This window comes from Mauremys mutica, chromosome 2, assembly GCF_020497125.1.
Source record: "Mauremys mutica isolate MM-2020 ecotype Southern chromosome 2, ASM2049712v1, whole genome shotgun sequence".
In the NCBI taxonomy this organism is placed as follows: Eukaryota; Metazoa; Chordata; order Testudines; family Geoemydidae; genus Mauremys; species Mauremys mutica.
The window spans coordinates 252,382,003-252,399,963 of record NC_059073.1 but is presented as its reverse complement, the minus strand read 5'-3'; the positions used below and the strand labels follow the sequence as shown (position 1 = coordinate 252,399,963).

At 40.5% G+C, this 17,961-nt stretch overlaps 1 long non-coding RNA gene across 1 annotated transcript; it reads right to left on the bottom strand.

Annotated features, from left to right (window-relative positions):
• Positions 1-1,265: 1,265 nt before the first annotated feature.
• LOC123365407 lies at positions 1,266-17,508 on the bottom strand. Its single transcript, XR_006577570.1, has 4 exons — positions 17,363-17,508; positions 2,859-2,966; positions 2,495-2,624; positions 1,266-1,876 (listed from the first exon to the last, which is right to left on the bottom strand). It is a non-coding gene; the product is annotated as an uncharacterized LOC123365407 (long non-coding RNA).
• Positions 17,509-17,961: the final 453 nt, after the last annotated feature.

Sequence of the window (17,961 nt, the reverse complement as noted above, 5' to 3'; positions counted from 1 at the left end):
CAAGACCGTACACAAATATAGCTACTCATAGTAATTGTTGGGTTCAAACAAATAGGTCACTAAAAATAAAATGAAAAAAAAATCACTCGTTTATCCATCTTAGCAACATTGGACAAGATTTTTAAGTTCCTGTCAATCTCCCTCTCCCTTTCATTCATAATCAGGAATTTATTCCTAGAAAATATCAAAATGACTGAGATTACTCAACTTGGACTGCTGTAGAGCGTCCTGATTTGAAATCCTACCAAGAGATATGTAATAATGTAAATATTGAAAACACAAGATCTTGATATTATTTACAAGTCAAATGTACTGTGAAATCTGGATTCTAGATGACTCTATTGAGATTTTAACCATATTTGAGGAGTTGACCTAGGAGCAAGCTGGAACAAAACATTTAAATTTAAGGTATATACAATTTTGATTGAAAGAGATGTTGATAAGAAGACAACCCAGATAAAAAGATGGGAGAGGGATTTGGACAAATAAATTGATCTGGATAAGTGGGCCTCCCTGGGGAAGGGAATATACATCTCAATTTGTGTAGCTCCTAAAGAAGTTTAATAACTTTACAGTAGAACCTCAGAGTTATGAACACCTCAGGAATGGAGGATGTTCGTAGCTCTGAACAAAATGTTATGGTTGTTCTTTCAAAAGTTTACAACTGAACTTTGACTTAATACAGCTTTGAAACTTTAGTACGCAGAAGAAAAATGATGCTTTCCCTTTATTTTTTTAGTAGTTTACATTTAACACAGCATTGTACTGTATTTGCTTTCTCTTTTTTGGTCTCTGCTCCTGCCTGATTGCATACTTCCAGTCCCAAATGAGGTGTGTGGTTGACTGCTCAGTTTGTAACTCTGGTGTTCTACTGTACTATACAGACTGCATTTGACTCCAGCTACAATTCAACATATTTTTGCTAATAGGGAGTCGCTCTGTTGGAGAGATTGCAGGGAAAGGGGAACAAACTTGCCCCTTGGTTGTGGTTGTGTCCAGCAGTTAGACAGTTTTGGAAGGAAATTAAAGAGATTCATCTTACGACAAAATAAAAGCTTCCTAGAGATCCCCCAAATTGCTTACTTAATGCTTCAGTTAAGATCTACACTTTACAGAGAATTCCAAATTAATTTATTTTTTTATAGTTATCAGCTAGACTTTGTATGTTTAATAAAATTACTATACAGATGGCATTAACTCCAGTTAAGAGCCATCATATTTTTGCTAATAAGGAGGTGCTCTGTTGGAGAGATTGCATACTAGTGAAAAAGTGTGACTTCTCCTCCTTTGAAACTGTGGCATAGTAAAATATAGACTGTCCTTGTAACAGAAAAGCTTTCACATCAAGTATATTCACAAGGTAAGTGTCAAAAAAAAGAGGATAAGTATAAGTTTTGTCACTCTTTTTGGTGCACTCAGAGAAGTGCTCCCCAGCTAGTGAACCAAAATCTTTGACCAGGTTCGTTGAATATTAACCTGATTCTGGATAAACAACATATAACATAGTAAGTTCAGGTAAAGTTACAATAATACTTTAAGAAAATTTTTCCTCCAAAAAGTACAAAGGTAAGTACAAGGTTTGCTGAAGGAGAAGGGTGACTGTTGACAGAAAGGGCCAGTTGGGACGATAAAGCACAGAGATGAGCTCAAGACAGAGAGTTTGGCTCCAGACCCAAACTTTTCCATAGTTCAGAGATGTTCAGGTCTAGGTGTCAGGATCAGCGATGAAGATAACACAGAACTAGTGGCAGGAGCTTGGGAGCAAGGAATCAAAGCCATCGGTCAAAGCTGGAGTCTGAAGGCAAGCCAAGGGTCAGAGCCAGAGATGGGGTCACGAATTGTGCCAAGGGTCCAGGAATCAGGGTCAGGATTGCAGCTGTGGGGTGAGGGAAGGTCAATCAGGAGTCAGGATCCAAGCAGAGCCACGGTCAATACCAGGAGTTCCAAAGCAAGGCAGTCACAGGATCCACACTGATGCCTGGACACTTGCTGGTATGCCCTATGGGCTTATATAGGATCAGGGAGCCAATCAGGGGGCACTAAGATTGGTGTCAGTCAGATCACCTGAGGCAGAACTTCCCATGGCGTGCGACCTCGGCAAATTGCCGATCACAGGGCATCGTCCAATTACAACTGCTGTCGGGTAGCAGTTTGGGGATTCTGGTTGGCTGGTAGCCTTATAGGCCTGGATTCAAATACTGCTGGTTCTTCCTGATTTATCTCACTAAATATATAGGGCCAGCCTCTGTGTTCAGATCTAAGTTCAGAACTGGATGTCCCCAAAGTTTGGGCGTGTTTAGATCCAGAGTTTTGGCTCATCTCTAGTGCCAACTTGACAACGAGTCCGAGGGATGACATTTGCCTTCACCATTCATATTGGGATTCCCAATTGCTGAGATCACATTCACAATTAACCTCTAGCCCTGTGAGCTAAGCATGTGTGGGATCAAAGCTTAGCCCAGATCTAATTACAACCAACAAAATATTGACTTACTGAAAAATGTGGTCTTTTCTACAGTTTTTAATACCTCATTATGATTTAACATGGATACTTCAGCTATGGAGAAATCATTCAGTAATGCTAAAACAGCATGAAATAGTACTAATCCAGGGAGATGTGTTATCTGGAAAGAATAAAGATACAATAGGTACCCAGGTAAAAGTCTGCATTTTAATATCTTTCACTTGGAGTCTCATCAAAAAATTCAATAATGCTCCAAATATTTTTCTTTCTTTCTGTCCTTTTCTTTACTATAGTTTTAAATGTTTAAAACCACCTATGGCAATGCTAATAACAGGTCTAAAGGTAAATGTTGGACATTCATTACTCAGATGTGGAAGTGATTGCATGGGGTTACCTTAAGTCTCTCCTTGTCTGCTATCCACTCTGTCATAGTAGCCATCGACATGACAAAGACAAAAGTGCAGCTAGAGAAGCAGATTACCTTTGCCTCTGTAGACCTGCCCTAATTTAGCAGGAAGAGAAAAAGACTGAGTTATCCATGGGCATCATAGCACTTAGACGTTATACAGGTATATGGTTACTGCCACTGCTGCTGGTATCATCAGTGCCATTGTTACATTTTCACACACTTTTATTGCTAATTGCACTATTCCCTGTGGCACATGTGTTTCAGGAAGATATTGGGTCAGATTCTGTTCTGAGTTAGTGGTAAAAGTCTGGAGTAATTTTATTTACCCCCAATTTCCCTTATTAAAAACAATGAAGTACTCTATGGCGCTGATCCAAGATACTTGGAGAGGTTGGGAGGAGGGGAGGTGTCTGAAGGCCAAAAGTGGGGATTCAGGAAAGATTTCTTTCAGGATAGGGTCCCCATTGAGTGTGAGTTGTAGCTGTTTGATGATCTCCAAGCTCGTCATCAGAAGCAAGCTCCCCTCAGACTAGGACGCACCAACTCAGAGTGGTACCAGACCCCACTAGAAAAACAGATCCAAAACTTGTAGACATAACACCCCCCACAATACCCGCCTTTCAAGATCCATGGATCCTACACATGCCTATCACAACATATAGTGTATCTCATCTAGTGCACCATATGTCCAAAAACTATGTAGGTGAAACTAGACAATCACTATACTCTTGAATGAACTTGTGATGGAAAATGATAAGACAAAAACATCCCATCACCTGCAGGTGAACACTTTCCACAAAGTGATCACTCTATATTCACCTATCAGCTCTCATCCTCAAAGGAAACCTGTGCAACACTTTTAAAAGATGAGCCTGGAAGTTTAAATTCATAACACTGCAGTCTAAAAATCACGGACTGAACAGAGACACTGGATTTATGGCTTATTACAATGATCTGTAACACACGACCCCCTCTTTTTGTCCTGGCGGGCCGTGTGCCAAAAGTTGCCGATCCCTGGCCTAAACAACGTTTTGTGGCCGTGAGTTCCAAAGTCTATTCATACGTTATTCAAATAAGTATTTCCTTTTATCAGTTTTGAGTCCCCCCCTTTTTAATTTCCTTTGATGCTTGTTCTTGTTCTTGTGCTACAAGACATGGGGAACAGAAGCTCCTCATCTCACCTCTTTATACCATTCATTATTTTGGATATTTCTATCATGATCCCTCTATTTGTTTCTTTTTAAGGATAAACAGTCCCAGTCTTTGCAATCTCTCTTCATCTGAAAGTTTTGTCATGCATTTTGTCACTTGTCACAAAATTTTTCCAATGGAATGATTTTCTGTTGGGAAATTCCATTTTGTTGAAATCAAAACTTTCTGTGAGAATGTGCTGACTTCAGTGAAATTTATTCTAAAAATGTTGGGGGTGGTTTCAAGATGTTTTTATTCAACTTCATTTTTAAAGTCAAGAGACAGAGTATCCTCGATAAGCTGATCTTTGGCAAGATGTTTCTTTCTGAAGTTTGTTCTGGATTTCTCTGGGCTTAATGAAATACACACAAAGTAACCAATTTATGATCAGCCATGATGCTATTTTCAACACTGCAGTTGTCATTCATGTCTGTCAGAACCACACTTCAACATTTCACAAAACAAGTACATATGTATAGCCACAATCCTCTATTGCATGTGTTATGTTAGCAACATTTCTAATCTAGCAGTCAGTTTCAAATTCGTGCTGTAATTCCTACAGCAGAATGGCCACAATACACTTTACCAAAACCTTTAATGTACAGTGCTGTATATTTCCTAATGACCTCTTCCTAAAGATTTGTTGAGCTGGCTGGTTGAAACACTGCCCAATGGACTGGCTGACATACTATGTAGATGACTATTGGTGGACTTGTCCTTGGATATGTGAAAAATCTCTCCAAGCCTTACCCCTTTGGGGTATGCATTACTCTTCTGCCAACATATTTGTAACAGTGTGAAATAGCTATTTACCAAAAGAAGAACCTGCAAGGAGGAGCAGAATAATGGAGGTCAGCCGCCGGCCACCATTTGATGAATGCTTTGCTGGTAACTATGTTTCCCTGGCAAAAAAAATCAATCTAGAATCTTTTGTGCTACATTTTCATTCCAGGCCTGTGAAGCTGAGGGTTTAATTACATATTGGCATTGTATCATCAGCCATTTTAGACAGAGTCACTTTCCTTGGAGCATCCGACCTATTTCCATTTGTGCTGCTGAAGACTGGCCATGTTCTTTCACATGCACAGCAACCTTTTCATTCCAGGGAGTTAACTTCTAATAACCATAAAGAGGGAACTGAGTGATTAAAAAGATAAGCTACTCCATCAGAAATGCTTTTGTTTCAGTCTTTTCAGCACTGAGGCTCTTTGTGTTAAAAGGCCCTGAAAACAAGTTCTGGTATTTTTCCTCTAAAATAGCATTTCAAAACTGGGAATACCATCTGTCCACCTTTAGACCCTCCTGCTGACTCCAGTGTAACAGATGGTACAAACAGCCTGGCTTATATTTGTTGGATCAATATAAGGGACAAAATACCCGCCAGATTGCTGATGACTTACATGTTGCATATTCTGGCAATAGATGGCTTAGCAACAGTGGCACTACCCTAAAGGGAAAATTACTGAGACAGATCACTTTCTGGGTTGTTTCAAGTCAAACACTATAATGTGGTTTACATTTTTCCTTTTTGGCTTGGTGCATTTTCTTCCCTTCAGACCACATTTTCCTGCAGTTGAGATTACAGTAGGGTCAAGCTTCAATTCCTTCTGCTTTATCTCAGCTTCTTTCTATTGGACTCGGTATTTATTCTCCATCCCCAGACTGGATCTCATCTGCTACACTTTTAATCTTCTCTGTGACTCTATTTTGTGCAGACAGTTAGGAGCACACACTCAGTGATTCCCATCCTCACTCATTCCAGCCCCCAAATTATTTCATCTAAGCATCTAAACAATAGACCTTGAATCCTTTCCAATGGGTCTTGAATCTGTGTTACAGTGGATGTGAAAGTGAAGCTGGGTTTTTCAGAGTGTTCAGGAATGTAGCTGGCAGTTGCAGACACTATCCAGATTTAAGAATGCATCTTTCAGAGATCAGGCAGGCTGATATTCCAGGGAAGTCAGAGATGTAACTGGTGAAAAGGAAGAACAGCAAAGGCACATACCTTCTTCCTGTTACTTTGCTGGCAGTGCATATTAGTAGAGCACAGAAGAAGAACATGGGAGACCAAGTTTCACCAATGACCAACCTACAGCAATCACAGGAAAATAATGTGAGATACACCCATCTAACCCAGGGCTCAATCCTGCACAGTGCTGAGCACTGTCTGAAAGGTTCTGATTGCTCTCAACTCTGATTAACTTCAAAGGGAGTTTGAGGTGTGTGGCAACCGATGGGACTGCATTCTTGATCAACATCCCCATTCTCAGTGCTCCAGAAGTGGTAAAAAAGCCTCCCAATGTCCCTGAAACAAAATGTTTCCAAAAACCTACATTTAACAATAATTTGCGTTACTGTACGTCTGTGGACACATGCAAGAATTACCAGGGTTAAATATCTAATCCTGGGATGTCAGCCTTCAAGGTGTTCTCACACTCACACATACTGAAGTGGGCAGGGAACCCAAGACCTGTATGAGGGAGCCCATCTCTGATGTGGGGAACTACCAGGCCACTGCTGCCTCTTCATTCCTGTATTGCAATGCAGTGGTATTCCACTGCGAGCTCCCTGCTGGTGACAGAGAGTGCAGGAAACAGTGCAGCCTGGACGAGGGTGCAGGAAACTGTGAATGGGAACATCAATACATACATACACCCACACTTATAATGGCCATGAATAAATTTAGGCTTGTATTAGAAGAAGGTGTCTAACCATCAAAGGAATGAGGTTCTGGAACAGCCTCACAACAGGAGGAATGGGGGCAAGCAACCTAACTTGTTTGAAAATGGAGCTTCATAAATCTATGAACAGGATTATATAGTGGGGTTGCCTGTGATGGCAGGAACCAGATTCAATGACCCAGGACGTCCCTTTCAGTTCCATGTCCCTAAGTATCAGCAGCACAGGTGGTCTGAGGACAGCTTAGGGTGTGGAAAGAAAAAAAAAGTAATAAATGGGTGATAGAGACATGGGAGAGAAGGCAGGAAGAGAGCTAGACAGAACAAGAGAGAGAAGGCAGATGAGCTCCAGGGAGAGAAAAAGAGAAGGGAGGACAGGGAAAGGAAGAGAACAGAGAGAAGTGATAAAAGAGAACTACAGACAGACCAGGGGAGAAGAAAGAAAAACGTAGTAATGTAGGGGGGGAGGGGAGAAAAGAAACCCTATTAGACAAGGGGGAAATGTAATAGAAAGACTCTTCTCATCTTAATGAGCAGACTACACCATCTGGACTTCCTGGACGATTCTGTGCTTTGACTTGCTATTTAGCTTAGACCAGACATCTCAAAAACAAATAAAAATATCAAGCCGAGAAGTTTCCTAGTAGTCTGAGCCGCTGTCCTGAATCATCACTGTGCAGGATGCTATCGTGAGCCCTGTCTGTGTGCTCAATAGATTTATCATATATTCCAAGGGTTTGATTGTGCCATTTAGGCCCAATCCATAGAAGAAGTTGTTACAAAGCTGCACAAGTCCACAGGGAACAGCACAAGCCATTCTGATTTATATCTGCCAGAACTCCTGGGTACCCAGAGGCAGAATGCCATTTGGGGGGTGCAGCTTACCCTCCAATGTGCCTGGCCAGCAGGCACGTAGGGGGCATAGCTATGCCCTTCTCTTTCCTCATTCTGTCTAGATCACTATGGGTATGTCTCTGTTTCAAGCTGGGGGCAGGTAATTCCCAGTTCAAGGAGACATACTCATGCTAGCTAGCTAGAATGTAGCCACGGTGTCAGGATAGGCTAGCCACTCAAAGTGCAAGTCCCTCACAAATGCTAGGTACACAGTTCGATGGCTAGCCCATTCTATTTATAACAACATATAAGAACATAAGAACAGCCATACTGGGTCCATCTAGCCCAGTATCCTGTCTTCCGACAGCAGCCAATGCCAGGTGCCCCGAAGGAATCAACAGAACAGGTAATCATCAAGTGATCCATCCCCTGTCACCCATTCCCAGCATCTGGCAAACAGAGGCTAGGGACACCGTCCCTGCCCATCATGGCTAAATAGCCATTGATGGACCTACCTTCCATGAATTTATCTAGTTCTCTTTTGAACCCTGTTACAGTCTTGGCCTTCACAACATCCTCTGGCCACAGGTTGACTATGTGTTGTTCATTTTAAACCTGCTGCCTATTCATTTCATTTGGTGACCCCTAGTTCTTGTGTTATGAAAATGAGTAAATTACACTTCCTTATTTACTTTCTCCACACCAGATTTTATAGACCTCTATCATATCCCCCCCTTAGTCATCTCATTTCCAAGCTGAAAAGTCCCAGTCTTATCAATCTCTCCTCATATAGAAGCTGTTCCATACCCTTAATCATTTTTGTTGCCCTTTCTGAATCTTTTCCAATTCCAATACATCTTTTTTTGAAATGAGGTGATCAATCTGCACACATTATTCAAGATGTTGGCATACCATGGATTTATATAGAGGCAATGTGATATTTTCTGTCTTATCTATTCCTTTCTTAATGATTCCCAATATTCCATTCACTTTTTTTTTTTTACCACTGCTGCACATTGAGTGGATGTTTTCAGAGAACTATCCGCAATGATGCCAAGATCTCTCTCTTGAGTGGTAACAGCTAATTTAGACCCCATAATTTTATATGATAGTTGGGGTTATGCTTGCCAATATGCATTACTTTGCTTTTATCAATGTTGAATTTCACCTGCCATTTTGTTGCCCAGTCACCCAATTTTGAGAAATCCCTTTGTAGCTCTTCACGGTCTGCCAGGAACGTAACTATTTTGAGCAGTTTTGTTTCATCTGCAAATTTTGCCACCTCACTTTTTACAGATCATTTATGAATATGTTGAATAGGACTGGTCCCAGTAGAGACCCCTGGGGGACACCGCTATTTACCTCTCTCCATTCTGAAAACTGACCATTTATTAATACCCTTTTTTCCTATCTTTTAACCAGTTACCAATCCCTGAGAGGACCGTCCCTCTTATCCCATGACAGCTTACTTTGCTTAAGAGCCTTTGGTGAGGGACCTTGTCAAAGGCTTTCTGAAAATCTAAGTACACTATATGCACTGGTTCCCCTTGTCCACATGCTTGTTGACTCCCCCTCAAAAAATTCTAGTAGATAGGTGAAGCATGATTTCCCTTTACAAAAACCATGTTGACTCTTCCCCAACAAATTATGCTCATCTATGTGTCTGACAATTCTGTTCTTTACTATAGTTTCACCTAATTTTTCCGGTACTGAAGTCAGGCTTACCAGCCTGTAATTGCCAGGATCTGGAGCCCTTTTTAAAAGTTGGCATCACATTAGCTATCCTTAGGGTGACCAGATAGCAAGTGTGAAAAATCAGGAAAGGGGGTGGGAGGGTAATAGGAGCCTATATAAAAAAAAAGACCCCAAAATCAGGACTGTCCCTATAAAATCGGGACATCTGGCCATCCTTGCTATCCTCCAGTCATTTGGTACAGAAGCTCATTTAAATGATAGGTGAAAAACCAGTTAGTAGATCTGCAATTTCACATTTGAGCTCCTTCAGAACTCTTGGGTGAATACCATCTGGTCCTGGTGACTTATTACTGTTTAAATTAGCAATTTGTTCTAAAACCTCATCTAATGACACCTCAAACTGGGACAGTTCCTCAGATTTGTCAGGCTCAGGTTTGGGAATCTCCCTCACATCCTCAGCTGTGAAGACCAATGCAAAGAATTCATTTAGTTTCTCCAGAATGGCTTTTATTGTCCTTGAGTGCTCCTTTAGCATCTTGATCATTCAGTGGTCCCACTGGTTGTTTAGCAGGCTTCCTACTTCTGATGTACTTAAAAAAAATTGCTATTACTTTTTGAGTCTTTGGCTAGCTGTTCTTCAAATTCTTTTTTGATCTTCCTAATTATATTTTTACACTTCACTCACCAGAGTTCACCTTTCTATTTTCCTCACTAGGATTTAACTTCCACTTTTTAAATGATGCCTTTTTGCCTCTCACTGCTTCTTTTACTTTGTTGTTTAGCCACGGTGGCATTTTTTGGTCCTCTTGTTAGGTTTTTTAATTTGGGGTATACATTTAAATTGAGCCTCTATTATGGTGTCTTTAAAAAGTTTCCATGCAGCTTGCAGGGATTTCACTTTTGGCACTGTACCTTTTAATTTCTGTTTAACTAACTTCCTCATTTTTCTGTAGTTCCCCTTTCTGAAATTAAATGCTACCCTGTTGGGCTGCTGTGGTGTTATCCCTGCCACAGGGATTTTAAATTTAATTATATTATCGTCACTATATATATAGTATCGGTCCAGCTATATTCACCTCTTAGAATATAAGCACCTATAGCATGCTAGCTTGATAAGACCTAGTTCCACTATGTGTCCTGGGAATCACACTCTCTTCTCCAAGTGTGGACATATGCTATTTGCCCTCAGGCAAGTAGGGACAGAACACAGGGCTGCATTTGGGCCTGGCCCTTATGCAGACTATGAAAGTGGAGGAAGTTTCTTTTCCTCTGTGCAGCCAGGGAAAGGCAGAATCTAATTGAGTTAGCGGGAGGGATTTGCTTTCAAAATTTTCTTGTGCATGGCTTTCACACTGGAGTAGGGCTTAGTTCTTGGATATCTGATAACTGGAGCTGGTTAAAAATTTTGATGGAATATTTTTCCTTTGGAAAATGCCAGTTAGTCAAAATCAAAACTGTCCATGGGAACACAGAGATTTTGACAAAATTTAATTTAAAAAAAAATGAAATGAAGCTGATAGGGAGTTCAGAGGGCGAGATGGCCTAGTGACTAATGCACCCAACTTCCAGCCCCTTGCCTGTTGGGGCTGTAGAGGTACATATTCCTAAGCTTAAGCTGGGGGTCTTCAGCTTTCCACCTGCATCTGGGTCTTGGCTATTAAGGAGGTGTGGTAGGAGGACCCAACCCTTCCCCTCTCCAACAGGTCCCAGCCCAGCAACACAGGTAGGGTCCTCTCTGCAGTGAGTCTAAGTTGCTTCCCTGGGCTACTTCCTACCTATACATCCCTTCAGTTTGGGGTGTGACCCCTATAGTCCAAACAGTCAATCACATACAACAAAAGAGTCCAAAGGAGCAGGGCCCTACATGACCTATGAGTTCTCAGCGGGGGTGGTGGCTAGAAAAGGCATTGTTTGGGGGCCTTGCCTGCTCTGTGGTCACCTCTAAGTTTCAACCTTCTGACTGGCTTCTAGGAGAAGGATTCCTCTTTCCGACAGTCTGTCCACCACCATTTGCCTGGGATTCTGAGCTCCCTTTTAACCCGCTCCTGCAGTTGGAGCCTGCTCGGCAGGTCTGCAGGGGCGGGGCTACCTGGGCCCAGTATTGCCTTTCAACCCCTTTGTCATAAATAAACAGATCAGGGTTAAGGTCTCTTTTCCCTGGAAAGGGTTAACAAGCTCAGTGACCTGAGAAACACCTGACCAGAGGACCAATCAAGGAACAGATTATTTTCAAATCTCTGTGGAGGGAAGCCTTTGTCTGTGTTCCTTTTTTTGCTGAGAGCTCTTTTTGGATCTAAGAGAGGACAGTCATGTCTCCAAGTTCTCCTGGAGTAGTTTCTACTAGTTAATAGTGAGTATTAATTAGAAAGGCGAATTAGTCTTTTAAGTTGTTTTCTACATTTGCAATTCTGTGTTTGCTAAAGGAAATTCTTTATTCCTGTTTGCTGATATTGCTTTTACTGAGAAAGGGGGGAGGGGGAATTCTCTCCAGAGATTGATAAATTTAGACCCTGTATTGTTCTATCTTGGATTACAGAGACAAGTTACTTTCTTTTTATTCTTAATAAATTATTTTCTATTAAGGACTTGTTTGGTCTTTCCTTGGGTGGATTCTCAGGGAAAGAGAAGGGGGAGGTATCCCTCTGTAGTTAGATCCCGGTATCTCTCCTAGGAAAAGGGAGGGGGGAGGAAGCAGGGGGAATGGTTTATTTCTCCTGGGTGTAAGAACTCCATGGATTTGGGGCTCTTGGAATCCCCTAGGATTTTGGGGAAGGACTGTGTCTCAATCCACATATCTGATTGAGTGGTGGCAGCTTACTAGATCTAAACTAGGATTTTAGTTTAGAGGGAAACCAAGTCAGGTCCCCACATTGGAACCCAACAGTTCCAAGTGGGGGTGAGGCCTATGACACCCTTCACTTCCAGTGTGGCGTTTGTATACCCCATCACAAAAGCATATCAATAAAGCTGAAATGTTCCATTTTTACCAAATCGAAACAGAACATTTCACGTTTGGGTTTCGAATTGACTTTGCTTCATATTATAAATATAAAATTTAAAAAAATCAGAGTCAGAACAAAATATTTCAGCTTTATCAAAACAAAGCATTTAGATAGACCAAACACTTTTTAAAAAAAATCATTTTGATGAAATTTTTTGTTTGTTTGTTTTTGTTCTGATTAAGAATTAAAACAATTTAAAAATCATAGCATTTCCCATGAAATGGATATTCTGATTCCCACACAGCTTTACTGATAACATTATTGACTGAGTACATCCAAATAGATATTGGCTTTCTGGGGAAGATTTCAGTGTTGCCAATTCTCACAATTTTGTGACAATGATATCTGATGCTTGTTTTAAAGCCCTGCCTCCTGGAATCATATGATCTTAAGAGAATCTCAGCTTTCATTTAATAAAAAGAGTAAATTTCTAGCCTTTGTAGTTGCAGAGCAAAGCTTAAAAATTTGACCCAAGTGCACCCAAAAAGCACAAAACCTGAAAGGCAAATAACAAGAACCCAGAATTCATTGTTTTTAAAATGTCATGATTTTAAACCAATCTTATGGTTGTTTGTGGCCTAACATGATTTTTGAACGCTTTGGGTTGGCAGCAGTGTTAATTAGAGGTCATAACCCTGCCCAAGCCCGGAATGGTGTAGATCCAGGCCAGGAAACATATTATAGTCCTACTCTGTAACAGTCTTTACACTCAGTTTTCAAGCCCAGGTGTATCACCACAGCTCCCTCCTTGCCATTTTGACATTCTGGAGTCTATGTCACACAAAATCCTCCTAGTACAGCTGACACCTTCTTCTCATTAGAGGTCTGCAATTGAAAACAGCAGTAATTCTGTAGGCTACTCTTACCATATATTGACAGCACTTTGAAATGATATGTGCATGGTAGGGTGACCTCTTTTGTTGGATGGAAATAAGGGAAAACCACATGAAAAATAAGGGAAAATGCTTTATTTTAAGCGACATTTATAGGGAACTATTTCCCTTAGCTTATCATGTGTTTGTCTCTCAAGCATATATTTCTACTCCCCTCAAATATACAATTCAATTCCATAAGCTTCAATGTAATGTTTAAAATAGTACTTATGATCAATTTTAATACATTTCAATAAATCTTAAAATAAGGGATGGGTGGTCACCCTAAGGGACAGATCAATGAAGTAAGGGGCAGTCTCTTGAAATAAGGGACAGGTGATCATTGTGACACTGTACCTCAACATAGCACCCTGGAACCTCACATTCACCACCATGATATGATTATGATACATCTTGTACAAAGCATGCCTTGGGAAGTATCATTTAAATAGTCTTGTTCTGTTGAACATTACCATCCTGTTGAATTATGTGAGTTACCATTGTATCTGAAGTTTTGCTATGTGTGTGTGTCACTGAAGTATGTTGTGAAGTTGGGAGATGCCCACACTTGGCCTTTCACTGACAACAAAGGAGCAACTATCACTAGCCAGACAGGTATTGATTGATCTTGCTAGCACCTGGAGACAAAATATAAATGAGGGTCAACGATATCATCACTTGGCCTCTCTCCTCTCCCATCTCAACTCCTGGAAGATCATTTGGAAGATAAAGACTTTGAACTGGGGAGATTGGTCCCAGGCAGAGAAGGAAACTTCAGCTGTGAAATAAGAACTGTAAACTGCCTGAAACATTCAATGAGGCAAGAAACTGCTTAATTCAAATCTTGCTTCATCTGTAGAATTTAGACTGTGATTTTATTTTTATTTCTTATGTAACCAATTTTGATATCTGTGCCTGCTACTTATAATCACTTAAAATCAATCTTTCTGAAGCTAATAAATCTGTCTTATATTTTATCTAAAATGATGTGGTTTTGGTTGAAGTGTCTGGCAAATCTCAGCTGTTGTATATCCACTACCCTTCGTTGGAGTATCAAACTAATTAAAGAGCTTGGACAGTACAAGGGAGTGTAAGTGTAAGATAGTATATTTCTGGGATGCAAGGATGGGGTGATTTGCTGGTGCCTCTCTCTGTATAATTCATGAGTGGCTTAGAGAGCTGTCATTCAATTTAGCTGGGCCTGGGTCTCCACATGCTGATGGCTGAGTGATCACAGTACCTGGAGGGCTCTGCTGCTTATCACTGGCATAGAATTGTGAGAGACAGCCCAGGCTGGAGAGTTAAGGGAGCACAGCAGTCCCACAGTTTCAGGTTTTACCCTAGGGATCCCATCAGAGTCACCCTAGTACATGGGCTCCTGCCCACATGGTGCCATGTGCTTAGTCAGCACTATCAGTCTCACTGTCATGTTTAAGGAAATAAAACTCAAAGACACACACCAAAAACATTTTATATGTATGGAATAGATGGTGTTAAGGATAAAATTAATGCAATCCATTCCAATTATATGCTCAGTGATAATTAGGTTGTAAGCTCTTTGTCTTTTTTTGTTGTGTGTTTGTACAGCACCTAGCACTATGCAGTTCTAGTCTGTGACTAGGGGTCTAAGTGTTACTGGAGTACAAATAAATAAATATTACACTATCTTCCCATTGACTTCAATATGAAACATGCACAAAACAGTGGCAGGATTGGGCCCTATGATAAATATTACTGTGTCTGTTGGTTTCAGATACCTTTCCACTAATGAGTTTGAAACAAAGTCAAGTGTGGATAGGAGAAGACAGAATTCTGTAAAGCCAAAAAATAAATTGCTGAGATTAAGAAGAAAGTGGAAGAACATAAGCATTTTTTACTGTGGAAATAAAGTCATTCATTGTGTACATTTTTAATCTTTTTTCTTCTCTTGCTATTTAACAATGACCTGCTGTCTCTGTGCATGAAGACTTAAACTTGAATTAAGACATTACTTGGGGACTTCAATTAACCAGTATGGATTGTCTGCCCCTGGATCTGACCCCCTAGTAAAAATACTTTAAGGGAAAAAAAAATCACATTGAGAAGGGGCTGCCCATTCAATCCCAAATGCCATCTGGGAACATAATGACTCAATTCTTTCTGCCCTCACATTAATAGAGCAAGCTCATGTATTCTAAGAAGCACTTTAATTCCCTCTGATGTTTTCATTATGAATTCCTTTATGGGAGAACTCATTTGCAATAATGCATATGTAATTTTGGAAATGAAAAGGAAATTCTGTCGCCTTCAGGACATTATTAACCTGCAGAAATGCTGAGCCACACATATAATTCAAAAGTGCTAGCACCAGCAAGCTCTCAAAACATTTAAAAAATAAAATGAGTAAATTAAATGAAATTATATGTAATAATTACTGCAAAATGCACTACAATGCTCTAAAAAGAAGTTCCTTGAATTTAATAACTGTATGGGCTTTTGAAAGTTGTCTGCACCATCTATATCCCTCCCCTTCCTCTCTTTCTTTACACCCCTATTATATGTTTCTTTGATTTATTGTGTTTATGATGGTCATAAACATACAGCCAAGGGTAGCATAAAATCCCTCTTTACCCTGTAAAGGGTTAAATCCTCTTTTACCTGTAAAGGGTTAAGAAGCTCAGATAACCTGGTTGGCACCTGACCAAAAGGACCAATAAAGGGAGAAGATACTTTCAAATCTGTGGGGGAAGATTCTTGTTTGTGTCTTTGTTTTGTTCTCTCAGAGTCAGCAAAGGAACCAGGGCAGGGTAAATACATCTCCCTAAGCCATAGCTGGACTAAGCATCTAGTATTGCAGAAATAGTAAGTAATAGCAAAGAAATGCATTAGATTATCTTTTGTTTTAGCTTGTTTTCCCTGTGCTAAGAGGGAAGTTTATCCCTGTTTTTGTAACTTTAATGTTTTGCCTAGAGGGGAAATCCTCTGTGTTTGGAATCTTTTTGTTACCCTGTAAAGTTATCTTCCATCCTGATTTTACAGAGGTGATTCTTTAATCTTTTTTTAAAATAAACTTCTTTTAAGAACCTGATTGTTTTTCAGTGTCCTAAAGACCCAGGGGGGGGTTGATCTGTGCTCACTTTGTAACCAATTGTTTAGGATATTGTTCTCAAGCCTCCCCAGGAAAGGGGGTGTAGAGGCTTGGGGGGATATTTTGGGGGGAGATAGGGCTCCAAGTGGCCCTCTCTGAATATTTGTTTAAATCACTTGGTGGTGGCAGCAATCAAGGACAAGGTGGAACTTGTGCCTTGGGAAAGTTTTAACCTAAGCTGGTAAAAATAAGCTTAGGAGGTCTTTTATACGGGTCCTCACACCTGTACCCAGAGTGGGGAAGGAACCCTGATAATGGTCCATGAATTAGACTTGATATTTCTGTGCTGAATCATGAGAACTACTTTTACCAACATTTACCCATCTTGAGAGGCTCTCGTGTATTTTGAAGCAAAAGATATGGTTAAAAATTATTTCTTGTTATGTAATGAGTCACTGACTCTGTGGTCTCTGGGCATTAATATGAAATAGTGCCTTAATGTCTCTTTGCAAAGGAATTGCTTATTGTATTTGGGTATGAGAGAGAGCCCTGCGGTTAAACTGTAGTTTTAGTAAAGAGGGATTTAGCCTGGAGGCACAGGGCATGATTCCCCATTGCTTTGCAACCTGTGTAGTCATTTATATATGTGCAAAATCCTGCCAAATCAGGATTTTCCATTCACACCAATGGTTGCATTTTAGATCCATTTGAAACTGTCAATGATTAACAGGAAACAAAGCAGTAGAGAATCAAGCCAAAGCTCTTCAACTAACCAGAAGAGACAATGTTAGAGTCATTATTCTAATCTGCTGATAACATGCACATATTTGCTTTCTTAGTGAAAATCAAGTGCATGCATTATTCGGTGTGTCTTGAGGTGGCCCCTGTTCCACCATTAGGTGTGTATATATAAATAAGAATATAGAAATTACATAAGAATATAAGAACATGCATACTGGGTCAGACCAAAGGTCCATCTAGCCCAGCATCCTGTCTACCGACAGTGGCCAATGCCAGGTACTCCAGAGGGAGTGAACGTAACACAAATACTCACTGCCTCTGAGAAGAACTATGTGCAAACAGAGCAGAAAGTTCTCATTATCTTTGGAATTCAGAAATTCCATACCTAGTTGTTTGGCAGACACTTTACCTTGCTAGCAGATCATTGACTGTTACTTTCAATTTTTCGACCAAACCATGGAATTCCATCATTAGCGGCTGCTCATGTGCAATGATGGGCATTGCTACTTTCAGCTCATTCCACTACTATTCCATTTCATAAAGAGACTCAGCATAGCAATGCTGATGGACTGGCAGGCCTGTCTTGCCCAAGCTCCTGTCAACCCAAAAAAAAATATCATAGTGTTATATCTCAATGTGATGGACAGGTTACCCATAACTAACACAGACATCAACAAAAAAAGCCTGCTCAGGGTGATGTGCTCTCTCTCATTGAGGGAATGGTTTTAAAGGGTGAAGTGTTGGGTCATAATCTCCACTTTACAGAATTCATGTCACATCACCATGAATTATCTGTGAATTATGGTTGCATCTAATGGGGAATCCGAGTGATCCTTCTGAAATCACTTCATTGTGCAGATGAAGACCATAGTCCAGAATAACATAAGAACATAAGAATGGCCGTACCGGGTCAGACCAAAGGTCCATCTAGCCCAATACCTGTCTACCGACAGAGGCCAATGCCAGGTGCCCCAGAGGGAGTGAACCTAACAGGCAATGATCAAGTGA